Raw genomic sequence first — 13,423 nt, 5'->3', positions numbered from 1 at the left:
ATTCTATGTTCCACTGAACTTAATGCAAGTATGGGTAACCTTTGGTCCTCCATATATTACGACTCCAGTCAGCCTCAGCAAGGATGACCAATGGCCAGAGATGATGATGGGAGTTGCAATTCAGAAACATCTGGAGGGCCAAAGTTTCCCCACATCTAGCTTAATGGGAACAATGGGGAACTGAGCTAAAAATTACAGAAATAGCCCCATCCCTTCATAAGCACTGTGTCACTCCTGAGTTTGACTTTTTGGCCTCCCTGGTTTATCGCGCTAGAGTGTCACTTAGATATGGAATCCATGATATCTTGCTACCATATATATGGCTGGAGTAAAATAGTTTTGGGTTTTATACACAACCTGGACATTAGCATATGTCCCAATGAATGAATGAACTAAGTCTCAGTGAATAATAGGATTGCAGTCACACAGGAATTAAATTGGCCCTCATGGGACAAATGCAGAGTCATTTTCCTATTCTAAGTTATTTGACTAGCTACATTTCCATGCCAATAAAGGAGATTGATTGATTGCGTGTTGAGAGCCTGAGACCACCTCCTCGTTAAAGAATAAGACACAAGGACACGGATATTAGGTTAATGTTATTGGGCAAATTTAGGCAGCAACTTTATTGGTTACAGAATGTGAGCGGCATTGGCTTAGGCATTGGAATTGACCCGACTATATCTGACTCCTGCCCGTCACGCAGGGAGTCCAGTAAGGGTCAACCACCAGTTTTGGGAGCCCATCGATGCAAACCAACTCGAGCTCCCCCTGGGTTCCCAACAGGATTGTGGCATGGCCCTAGCCCCGCCCTGGGCTTCGGACAAGATCCACACCCCTGAATTCCTTTAATGGAATACCCTTAAGCTTGGAGGGGCAGATGATGGCCACACCTACCCTCCTCCATCTTAAGATCAACCAATGCCTAACCGCCAAAGTTGTGACGATTTCTATGGGGTAGGTAAAAACCAAATAGCCCATGCCAATTTGCCAAGTAGAAAAATTCCTACCAGGCCCCTCAACACGCGCCCCCAGCCAGCGGGTAGGCTGGCTGGCGAATGACATGGCCAGGAACCTCCGGGTGATGTGGGACTTCATCCCCTGTCCCGGAGGGGAGTGGATTGCCACGTGGTTCACCACAACTTCTCCCCACTGGGAAGTGGAGTGGATTTGATTGACTAGCTATGTAAGGAATGGTTAAAGGGAGCAACCACATTTTGGCTGCACTTCTAGAGAGTTGGGGTAAGTCCTATTGAAGACAGCAGTATTTTCTTCTGAGTTGACATATATAGATTGTACTTTTGGAAAGGTAAATAAATCTGGAGGGAGGATTGAGACTCATTGGCTTATATTGTACAAAAAATGTTTTGTTTTATTTTTCCCCAGAAGACATTTCCAGAGCAATATAAGGATAACTTTGGCAGAGTCAGTCACGATGAAAATAGACTGTTCTCATGTGAGTTGTCGTATCAGCTATATTTGTATTCCCAGCAAGTATAAATCTTTGTTCTCTAAATTTCAATATATATGTGACCCTTAAACTTTTAATTAAAATACAGTATTTCAAAATAACAATTACTGGATCCAACGGATTTTTTGGGGGGGGTGTCACAATTTAATGCAAACGTACCCTAATTCAGACTTCCCAAACTAATACACACACCAAACACAGCTATTCTTCAAAATTCACACTCCCCTGAATACTATGAGGCAATATTCCAACCCAAAAAGCATATATTAGAGCAACGTGAGCACAAAAATGCTCATCTTGGTTAAAATAATATGCACATACTTCATATTGCAGCAACTGCATTCAAAAATGTGTCTATTATGCAAAACTGCAGACACACAAAAGCAATTGAAACACATATGAATTTTTGTGCAGAATTTTACAAAATGTACAAACCGATTCAGAAATTGGGCAGACCATTTAAGATCAGAAAAAGGAGAAACAGAAATTGATAGATTGTCCCACCTTAATACACTGAGCGATTCTCATCCCTTCTTTCCATATACATAACCAAATATGGCCATCTATTTCTCTTTCTTTTTAAACAGAAAATATTCCAGCAGCTGATATGTCCTTGAAAGCAACTAGTTCTCATCTCATTCCTTTTCTCATTTGTGTGTGAGTGAGTGTGTTTTAAAAAGGAACTCGTCAGTAACTAGGAGTATTAAAAGAAATGTATGTTACCAGAATGGCAGGAAATGACTTTCCATTCATTCGATGTAACTGAATCAAGTGGATGGTCTATTGTTGATCAGAGGCCTGATGATATAGTTATGCTGCGCTGTTGGAAAATAAAGGGGAAATACTAAAACTGAAAGGGAGAATTAAGCACCGAGACCATGAGAAAGCTGTCATTCTAGTTTTCAAATTAAGCTGTTTGCTGAATATGCTGTCTACAGAGAATTGGCAGCAGGGAGGGAGAGCTCCCCATCTTCAAATATTTACCATTTAAGTCATGCCTCCAGTCCCAGAGTCAACATGTGTCAATTACTCAGCCTTTTGCTGCAGGGAGTCTAGTAGGGATATCTTGTAGCGCAAGGCAATTCTTAAAATATTAAACATGGGTTTTTATTCAATAATTCAGCAATGACAGGATTTAATAATAAGCATGAGTGGTATAATCAACAGTACTGCACAGAAATTGCATCCCCCCCCTTATAAAAGCAATTGAAGTGAAAAGAAGCCATTCACGGGAATGATAATTTGTGTACATTATCGATTCAGCTTATAAAATGGTTGCAGTGCCCAGAAGACTTACAGTACTATTACATCCACACACAAAATAAAATTTGCTGAGAAGCTAGGGGGGTGTTATATTCTAAGTTTTGGGTTTTGTTTTGTTTTTACAGCGCATGGGTATTGAAATATACTCAGAGTTGAGTGTTGATTTCATGCTCTTTCTTTCAGCTCATGGTAAACAGTGAGTGAGTGCTTTCCCCCAAAACCTCTGGCTATATATACATTATTTACACAATGGGTCCCATGTGATTGGCTGATTCAATTCTCCTCCTGGAGCCTGATTGGACTGTTCCTGCAGGCCAATCAGGTTGCTGATTCACTTCCTCCTGGAGCCGGATTGGGCAGCTCCTGCAGACCAATCAGGTTGCTGCCTTCTAGGATCCTACCTGCCTATTGTTCTAGTATCCAAGCTCAGTACATAACAGGTATTCTGTACCCTGAACCATAGGAGCCAACTCCAGGGGGCCGTGAGTACTTGGGCACCCACAAAGTCAATGAGAAAAGCTGGCAGGAGCAGTGGTTTCTGCCTCAAAGAGAAAAGCAGATCAGCTCTGCCCACCGCAGCCAGCAAATGAGGCCAAAAAATGGGGGGGGGGGTCTTGAACACAGAGGCAGAGTCTCTCTGCCTCTGAGTCCCTCCCCAAAGAAAGGGGTGCCTTGAGTGGAGGAGGAAGAGGAGCCACTGCCACCAGCCACCGCAATGTGGTTGTGTGACGTCATACAGACACACACCTACAAGTAGTGCTTGTGACATCACATGCACTACGTGCAGGTGTGTGATGTTGCATTGTGGCGGTGGGCACCCACAATCCAGAGGGTGAGTTGGCACCTCTGCCCTGAATATGGTAACACCCTGGGCCAAACTCAATATTTCAATAAAGGCACAGCTATTGCCAAAAAGATCAGCATACAGTGGTACCTCGGGATACGAACGGGATCCGTTCCGGAGCCCTGTTCACATCCTGAATGGAATGTAAGATGCGACTGCACATCTGCGCGTGCATGGGTCACGTTTTGCCACTTCCACGCATGCGCGTGACGTCATTTTGAGCATCTGCACATGCGCGAGCGGCAAAACCCAGAAGTAACGCGCTCCGTTACTTCCGGGTTGCCACAGAGCGCAACCCGAAAGTGCTCAAGCTGAAGCACATTCAACTCAAGGTATGGCTGTATCTGGTTTGCCTTCCCACCTCCATTATTGTGGCACAGCACCACTACTTCAGCGTATCCCACCTTTCCAAATGCAATCATGGAAAGCCACCTACAAAATCCTAATGTTCACAAAATCCTAATATTTCAAACTGAAATAACATACCCTCTAACATTTCTCCGATGAAAATAAGGACATCCTATTCAATAACAACAATAATTTTACTATTTATACCTCACCCATCTGACTGAGTTGCCCGTCACTCTTGGTTGCTTCCAACATATATAAAATCGTTTAAAAATTAAACATCAAAAGAAAACCTTCCTTATACAGAGCTGCCTTCAGATGACCCAGAGGTCAGATAATTCAATACCCTTCAACATTTCTCTGATGCAAACAGGGACATCCTAAGGGAGAAGTGGGACAATCTAGGATCAAATCCGAAACCAAGATGGCTTCTGTAAATCCAGGACTGTCCCTGGAAAATATGGAAACCTGGAGGTCTGAAATAGCCTACTGGTGGGCTACTGTAAATTTTAGCCAGTGCACAGGTGTTCAGGTACAGAACAATAAAGTTCATTGAATAAGAGAGGCAGTTCCACTCTTCCTTTAAATAGAGTGTTCTATTATCTAATCTCTCTTTAACTAGAGGCCACCCAATCACTCAAACTCTCTCCAGACAGAAACATCAAACTCCACTCAATATGAAAACAGCAAGACAATTTACTTCTTTGGTTGTGAGTAAACCACCCCAAGGAACGTTGTGCATTTGACTGCTGATGATGACAGTAGATTCTGTTTCAACTGTCAGTTTAAGTGAGCCCAAGGAGGCATTCATCTCCATGCTGGATTAAAACCTAGATAGATACTAGTTATCTGCATCCAGTAAGTGAAAAGGGTGGTATCATGTACCAGAAATACTTGGGGATGTTGCTAGCAATGAATAAAAACCCCCTGATCCATAATGAGATAGTCCAAGATATTGCACAAATAGCATAGGGTTTGGAAAAGAACCACATTTACATGGTAGCATCTCTCTCACTCCCCTTAACTCCCCTTTCCATGAGTTTTTCCATGAGGCCTGAGACATAACCAGTGGCATGACATGGGAGCACAGGGGTGCTCACAAAATTGTTATGGGACAAAAAATTTCAGCACCCAGTGCTGCCTCAGTTCAGCCGCATGATTCTGTCACTGGGCTCTATTGAAAACGACTTATCCATGCGAACCAGGAAGTGAACTCTCCAGACAGCGGAACGACTCTTCTTTTCTTATCTCTACAGCTGCTCTTTACTGCTGAATCAGAGCAAACATCAATCCACAGAAAACGCAATCAACATTTGCTCCAATACAGTGATAAAGAGCAGGTTTTCCCAGGGAACAAGAGGTGGAACAATCAGAAGTGTGGCAGAGCCATGTGTTGTATTTTATTGTGTTCTTTGTATTTTGCCCTGAGAACTTCAGCTGAAGGATAGTTTTAAAATATAGTAAAGCGTGTTCTCCTTCATGGAGAGCACGTGTTGCGGTGGGGTCTGCTGAGCCACCCCTCTGTTACCAGGCAGGGTCTCTAAAGATGGCCTGGGGCAGTGATTGGTTCACTGGGTTGCTGGGGTAAAAGTTATGTTGCAATTTTGGTGGGAGGGGTAAAATGTTTAAATACTCTGCACGCAGCCTGGAGCTTTCTCTTTGCTGCGTGCAACGGATCACCCACCCACCCTTGAGTAAGGGGTTGTTGCATTGACCTTGCTATGCCTGTCATGGGGTCATCTGCCGTTGGGGCAGGGGCTTGGTAGGAATTTTTGTCCATCTGGCTGATTGGCTGGGCCATTTGGTTTTTGCCTACTGCATAGCAAATCGTCACAACTTGTAAGGTTGCGGTTAGGCATTGGTTATACAGTGGTGCCTCGCAAGACGAAATTAATTTGTTCCGCAAGTTTTTTCGTCTTGCGAGTTTTTCGTCTTGCGAAGCACGGTTTCCCATAGGAATGCACTGAAAATCAATCAATGCGTTCCTAAGGAAACCGCCTTCAGTCCAGGTCCGGGGACAGTCTGTCCCCCGACCTCTTCTGAAGGCTGGGGGGGGGGACAAGGGCTTTTCTTCCCACCCCCAGCATTTTAAAAAAACCCGGGACAGCAGAGGACTTCTCCGCTGTCCCGGGGTTTTTTAAAATGCTGGCGGGCGGCAGCGAAGCCCGCCAGCATTTTAAGATCGCCCCGGACAGCGGACTTCTCCGCTGTCCCGGGGCGATTTTAAAGCCCCCGGGAAGGCAGGCGGCGGGGGGGGAGCAAGGACTTTCGCCCCCCACCGGCCTTCAGAAGAGGTCCTGGACCTCTTCTGAACGCCGGCGGGGGGCAAAAGTCTTTGCTCCCCCCTGCCTGCCTTCAAAAGCCGTCCGGGAAAGTGGAGAAAGCGCTGTGTTTCTCCGCTCTCCCGGGAAGTCCTGGACCTCTTCTGAAGGCCGGTGGGGAGCGAAAGTCTTTGTTCCCCTCCGCCGCCTGCCTTCAAAAGCCGTCCGGGATAGCAGGAAGCGCTTCCCTGCTATCCCGGACCGCTTTTAAAATGCTGGCGGTGGGGAGCAAAGCCTTTCGGCCCCCGCCGGCCTTCCTGGACCTCTTCTGAAGGCCGGAGGGGGGGGAAAGGCTTTGCTCCCCACCGCCAGCATTTAAAAGAGGTCCCCGGAGATTTCCCTATGGGCTTTCTTCTTGCGAAGCAAGCCCATAGGGAAATTCGTCTTGCGAAGCAAGCCCACAGGGAAATTCGTCTTGCGAAGCGCCTCAAAAAACGGAAAACCCTTTCGTCTAGCGGGTTTTTCGTCTTGCGAGGCATTCGTCTTGCGGGGCACCACTGTAAATTGGTGGAGGAGGGGTTAGGATAGGCTGGGCCTGCCCCTCCATGGTTGCTGCAGAAAGGGAATTCCGTTAAAGGAATCCTGGGGCTTGCCATCTTTTCGTCCAATCCCTGGAATGGGACTAGGGCCGGCAAGTCTTCGGGGAGCAGGCGGGAGAGAGTTGAGGGTCTGTGTCTCAGCTCCAATTCTTCCCCGACTTGCTTTCCCCCGCACTGTCTTTCGGTGGTGCCCGGAAGTCAGTTCTTTCCCCAGGCGGGGGGACAGATAGTCTTAACCAATGCCTAAACAACCACTCACGGTTTTGTATTTAAATAAAGTTGTGGCCAAAATTATGCCAAAAACCTTAAACAAAAATTAAGTGTGCATTGTGAGTTATTTGGGGGGTGGCTTGGGGACCTCAACACGCAAATAACAATAAGAAACAATAAGAATAACTTTCTGCCAGTAAGAGCTGTTCAACAGTGGAATGGACTCCCTTTGAAGGGTGTAGACTCTCCTTCCTTGGAGGTTTATAAGCAGAGGTTGGGTGGCCATCTGTCATGGATGCTTTAGATGAGATTCCTGCATTGCAGAGGGTTGGACTAGATGACCCCAGGGTCCATCCCAGTTCCACAACTCTGTAATTCTAATAATAATACATAAGGAAGTTAGGTTTAGTCTGTGGTTTTCTTGACATAGCGATGGCCTCTTGTATTAGCAAGTCCCAGAGATTTTCAAACGTATTTTATCTCATTATATTCATTTACATTTTACAGTGCCTAAATCAAACTGTCTTAACCCATCTGAACTGTGATAGGAATTTTATGGTCTTAGATATATGGTAATGTTCATAACCACACATACATAGATCAACACAGGAAGACCAACCTGGAACCATTTTGATTCCTAAACTAATCAAATGTTTTCTCTGCATGGTCAAAGTGGAAAAGCCTCCCCATTGTCTTTTCCTTCACAAATCCTGTATTAAGGGTGTTTGAATAGGGTGTGAGCCTATGACATGGCCCAGGAACTAAGTATTTATCACTACAAAAGAATGGCCAGGCTCCTCAGGCAATCCAATCAAGTAACCTGCCAGACAGGAGATAAACAAGGACAAGAGAAAAACAACATTTAAATTTTTGTTTAGACCACCTTTTTCTGTGATGTATGTATGATGTTTCTGGGGGTGGTCTTGATCTACAGGGTGGAATTTCAAAAGTCTTTATAAGACCTTGCACACTATTTTTCTGGTTCCTCCTCCTTTCCTGCATGTGAGTGGAGCACCCTGTTGCAACAGATCAATAAAGATCAAGCTTACTAGCTGCTTTGCTTCTCAATATTCTCTGGTTGGCCTCTGTTATTTTCTCCTACCAAGAGGGAACCTGTAAGGACTCTATATGGGCTCTTGGATACCCCATAAGAGAAAAGGGCAATTTTTGTTTACAACAGAACCTAAGCATTTGCAAAACAAAGAAACGAACACATTGGTGCTCACAACACCTTCATTAGTAGCAATGCTTCTAGCAGCTGTTGCTTTCCACTCCCAAAGTGAAATAGCCCATACTTGCTAACGCAGGTAAGCAATCTAAATTGATGCCTTCTGCTGTTGCAGATAAAGTGTCTATGAACAGGTAGCAATTTGCTAATAATTTTCACCAGATCAGCATGAAAAGGTGGTTGGCTGAAAGTCAAATCTAAGAGTGTGTGTTTACAACTACGCCTCTGGCGTAGGGGCTCCAGATCGAGACTATAGTCACTCAAACCCTTCATTTTACTAACGGTAAAGGTAAAGGACCCCTGACAGCTAAGTCCAGTCACGAATGACTCTGGGGTTGTGGCACTCATCTCGCTTTACCGGCTTAGGGAGCCAGCGTTTGTCCACAGACAGTTTTTCCGGGTCATGTGGCTAGCATGACTAAGCCGCTTCTGGCAAAACCAGAGCAGTGCACGGAAATGCTGTTTACCTTCCCGCCGGAGGGGTACCTATTTATCTACTTGCACTCTGACATGCTTTCAAACTGCTAGGTTGGCAGGAGCTGGGACAGAGCAACAGGAGCTCACACCATCACGGGGATTCAAACCGCCGACCTTCCAATTGGCAAGCCGAAGGCTCAGTGGTTTAGACCACAGCGCCACCCACTTTACTAGACTAGTGTAATTAGGTGCTTCTTCTCTTTTTACTTCAGCTATCCAAAAATTATTTCACAAGGAAACAAAAGAAAAACAATGTCCCCGCCACCAACACTTCAGGTTAAAAAAAAGTTAAGAGTCAAATTTGATTTTCCGATAGTTCATATTCATATCCATATTCTTAATATTGAATTGCTTACTATGAAGCATCTCAAAGCAATTTTACAAAACTATATTATGCACACACATAACAATTGCATATGTAAAAACAATTTCAAATACCGTAGATATATGGACTGGTTTTTTTTTTTTTAATCTCTACTTTTTGCCTTCTTCCCATCCTCTTCTTTTTGTATGCTTAGTGCAATTAAACATGCATTAGAACTACAGTTATTTCAAAGACTTTAGAATTACAATTATTTTCACCAAAGGGTCATAGCCTCCAAATTAAATATACTTCATCCTGTTGAAATCAATGTATTGAAAAGCATGATTTGTGGCAGGACCTTTTTTTCCTTTTACAAAAACACTATGCCCCAATAGCAAAACATGGAAGGCCAACTATTTCTATCCATCTGGCTCTTGCTTGCAAGAATTGCTGAATGAATAACTAGAGCTAAGAGAAACTCAGGTGAGAGATATGATGTAAAGGTGAAGTTAGAATAATTTTTTGGACTGTGGAAGCTATGCTGCTGACTGAATTCCTCCATGAGTGTTGTGAGATCTATCATGTAAAATGTATGACTGTTAGTGAGAGAAAACAAGATTTAAAGAAGTAAGCCAGGCTTGCTTGCGTTCCCGTGAGATTCCCACCACAAAGCGTGAAAGATAATGGGGGGGGGGGGAGGAAACAAGCACAACATTACTAAATAAAGCCAGCACAGACGTGTTATTAATAATCAGATGCATGAATACTGTCACACAAAAGTCAGAAAAATGATCCGTCTCTTACAATAACGATATGGAGTAGTGGATGCTGCCCAAAAAGCAACCAAAAAGTTCATTCAGTTTCTGACTAAGAGAAATCCTAAGCTTGTGGCAATGAGCTCTCTAAGTCTACCCCATGTGACAACTGGTGTTTGTTCATTCAGTATCTAATCATTATTGATTACTGCATTGCTTGAAGATGAGAGGCGGAGAATGGAGTCTCTTAATCACTGGGGGTTTCTTTGCAATGGATACCTTCATGCTTCTGGGATTGGTTCAAGGTGTTAGGGGTAACTATTGATGGCCCATTAATGTATTTATTTAGTACATGTCAGCGGGGCTGAGCAACTGATTTGGCCAAATCCCAAACCAAATTGGGCCAATTCAGACCAAATCCTAATTGAATAAAAACAGCTCTGAATCAAACTGAAACCAAATCGATTCAGACCAATCCGAAGGATTTGTCCAGCTTGTCTTCTGTTTAGCCTTCAGTTCACAGTATTTTTGTTTGTTTGCCAATCAGTCCAAGTCCCATCCTTATTCTAAATAAGTAGAGAAATAAAATTGTTCATTGTCTGCGTCTTGGTCTTAAGCACATAGACAAGTGTCAGTTCCCTAATTTCTTCCTCCCATTTTGGCCTGGTGTTTTTTGGTTAGGTTTGCAATTTCAAATAGGATAATGATGATGATGAGCTACTCTGAATTCAGACTGCTGAAAAGCATTATGGAGATATATATATATTTAGAAGAACACTAATTTAAATACACAATTGGTTTTTTCTTTGCTGGTTTTCTATTTTTATCATTTCGTAATACAATCCTGAGGGGACGCAGGTGGCGCTGTGGGTTAAAGCCTCAGCGCCTAGGACTTGCCGATCGAAAGGTTGGCGGTTCAAATCCCTGCGGCGGGGTGCGCTCCCGCTGCTCGGTCCCAGCGCCTGCCAACCTAGCAGTTTGAAAGCACTTCCGGGTGCAAGTAGATAAATAGGGACCGCTTACCAGCGGGAAGGTAAACGGCGTTTCCGTGTGCGGCTTTGGCTCGCCAGATGCAGCTTTGTCACGCTGGCCACGTGACCCGGAAGTGTCTCCGGACAGTGCTGGCCCCTGGCCTCTTAAGTGAGATGGGCGCACAACCCCAGAGTCTGTCAAGACTGGCCCGTATGGGCAGGGGTACCTTTACCTTTACCTTTAATACAATCCTGAGTGCACCCATTGTCAGAAAGGAGACATTTTCTAAATAAATTCATGAAATCAAGTAAACATGGTAGAACAGAGAGATAAAAGAGGTAGGCAAGCCAGATGTTCATATCTGCTAATCATACTGTTAAGTGTTTGACTATAAAGTGGAGTGGGCTACTTTTTTATTATTAAATGGAGTGTGTGGGGAAGGGTAAAAATGAAATCTGCTCCCCTGTCCACCTTACCTTGCCATGCTCACTGCTTTGAAGTTTTCTCCCTTGCCAGCTCACCAGTATGAGTCACGATTGAGTGGCGAATAAAAGTTGTGGATCAGTGTGGGAGTAGAGATGAAGGAGGGGGTCGGGTTTCACATCCATTCCCTGTGCCCAGTATTTACTGATTAAAGTATACCATCCAATCACCCCTTCATAGCCAAACTGGTGAGCACAGACCCTCCAACATTTCTCTGATGAAAATAGAGATGTCCTACCATACCCTTCAACATTTCTCCAATGAAAATAGGGGCATCCTAAGGAAAAGTGGGGGTGCAGGTGGTGCTGTGGGTTAAACCACAGAGCCTAGGACTTGCCGATCAGAAGGTCGCAGTTCGAATCCCCGCAACGGGGTAAGCTCCCATTGCTCAGTCCCTGCTCCTGCCAACCTAGCAGTTCGAAAGCATGTCAAAGTGCAAGTAGATAAATAGGTACCACTCCGGCGGGAAGGTAAATGGTGTTTCCGTGCGCTGCTCTGGTTCGCCAGAAGCGGCATTGTCATGCTGGCTACATGACCCAGAAGCTGTACGCCGGCTTCCTTGGCCAATAAAGCGAGATGAGCACCGCAACCCCAGAGTCGGTCACGACTGGAGTTAATGGTCAGGGGTCCCTTTACCTTTATGCTCATTTGCCTTTAGTATAGCTCTGCTGGATGAAATATTAATTGCCTCTGATCTATTTTGGGGGAATCCTGCAATGTGTTTAAGCTGTTACTGTGCTATACATTGGAATCTGCTCTGGATCAATATTGAGTAGAATTTAGGGGTAGGGAACCTCAGGCCAAGCAGATGAATACAGCCACCAAAGATGCTCTATCTGACTCTCATGACTGTGCCCAGGCCACATATGCTCCCCCCCCCCCCCAGGCCACTTCTCTCACTGGCCTTGCTTTGCGCCATTCCTTGGGTGTTCCTTCCTGGCTGAAATAAACTCAGATAAAGAAAACATTGTCAAGCTGCAGTACATTCTTCTAGCCAGCTACCCTTGGTAGCACCAACCCTAGTAAACAGGACAAAGAGTTCCTTTTCTGGCAAACCATCATCGTGATCCAGAGATTTGGGTCTGGTTGTCAAAGTTCTTCCTACTGCTTCTGACTTTGGGAAGAGGAAAAACCCAAGTCACATCCCTGCCTTGAATATGCATGCTGAACTCTGTGCTACTCCTTTTTGCCTTCCTCGAGCTCACTGTGTATGGTAATGTGTTGTTAATTGCTTGTCATATGGTGGCGGGTAGGAATACATGAATATAATTAATTCCCACTCATTTTAATTTTGAATCCATAATTATATTTATTGTTTCACTTGATTGGGTATACCTAGATTAACCTAAGTAGAGACACAGTATTAGAAATCATGAATAAGATTAAAATATATTAAGAGGCAGCACACAAGTCATGTTTAATGGGTTTATTGCTGAATGGGATGTTATTGTAAAACATGAAAGCACTGTTTTTCTTAAATAATTGTGTAAAATCGCTATATCTAGAAGACCTGTTGGGTGTTTTCAAAGGTGGCTTAGAAATCACTTAAATTATCACCCACCTCTCTTTGATGATATCACTACTGTTCAAAAGTAAGGCTTCTCTTGCTATTAAGATGACCACATTACTGCAGAAGAAGGCATGCTTCAACCTGATAAGCTTAGAAAGTAAGAGGTCATTCAGGTGCAGGGATTATTGTATTTTCCTGGTTATAATGCTAGCAATTCACACAGTGCTATTTTTCTAGAAAAACAGGTGCCGGAACTCACCATGAACACCTCTCTTGTTCTCTTAGAATGGCAATTGTGCCCACCTGAGAGGTGCCAGAATGGAGTTTTGGCTGGCAAAATTCTCTGATGTCCCATTAAATTTCATTCACACAGTGGGCATGGTGTGACACAAGGGTGGACATGTCGCCTCCCTTCTTGCGCATACCTGCTTCACTCATTAAAACAGCAATTAAGCACTGTATGCCAGAACACTGCCCCAAATGTCATCATTTGATAAAATCCATGAAAACAGTGGGAGAATCACAGTGCAAACCCTGTAATCAGATGCCTTGGGAAGCCCATGAAACAGATAAAGGACCCCTGGACAGTTAAGTCCAGTCAATGGTGACTATGACGTGTGGCACTCATCTTGCTTTCATGCTGAGGGAGCCGGTGTTTGTCCACAGACAGCTTTCTGGGTCATGTGGCCAGCAGGACT

At 44.3% G+C, this 13,423-nt stretch overlaps 1 long non-coding RNA gene across 1 annotated transcript; it reads right to left on the bottom strand.

Annotated features, from left to right (window-relative positions):
• Nucleotides 1–2,893: 2,893 nt before the first annotated feature.
• On the bottom strand, nucleotides 2,894–3,172 carry LOC310847548. Its single transcript, XR_014565891.1, has 2 exons — nucleotides 3,070–3,172; nucleotides 2,894–3,013 (listed from the first exon to the last, which is right to left on the bottom strand). It is a non-coding gene; the product is annotated as an uncharacterized lncRNA (long non-coding RNA).
• Nucleotides 3,173–13,423: the final 10,251 nt, after the last annotated feature.

Source organism: Podarcis gaigeae, assembly GCF_964106915.1.
Source record: "Podarcis gaigeae genome assembly, chromosome: 6".
Lineage (NCBI taxonomy): Eukaryota > Metazoa > Chordata > Lepidosauria > Squamata > Lacertidae > Podarcis > Podarcis gaigeae.
This window is presented reverse-complemented; position numbering and strand designations above follow the sequence as displayed.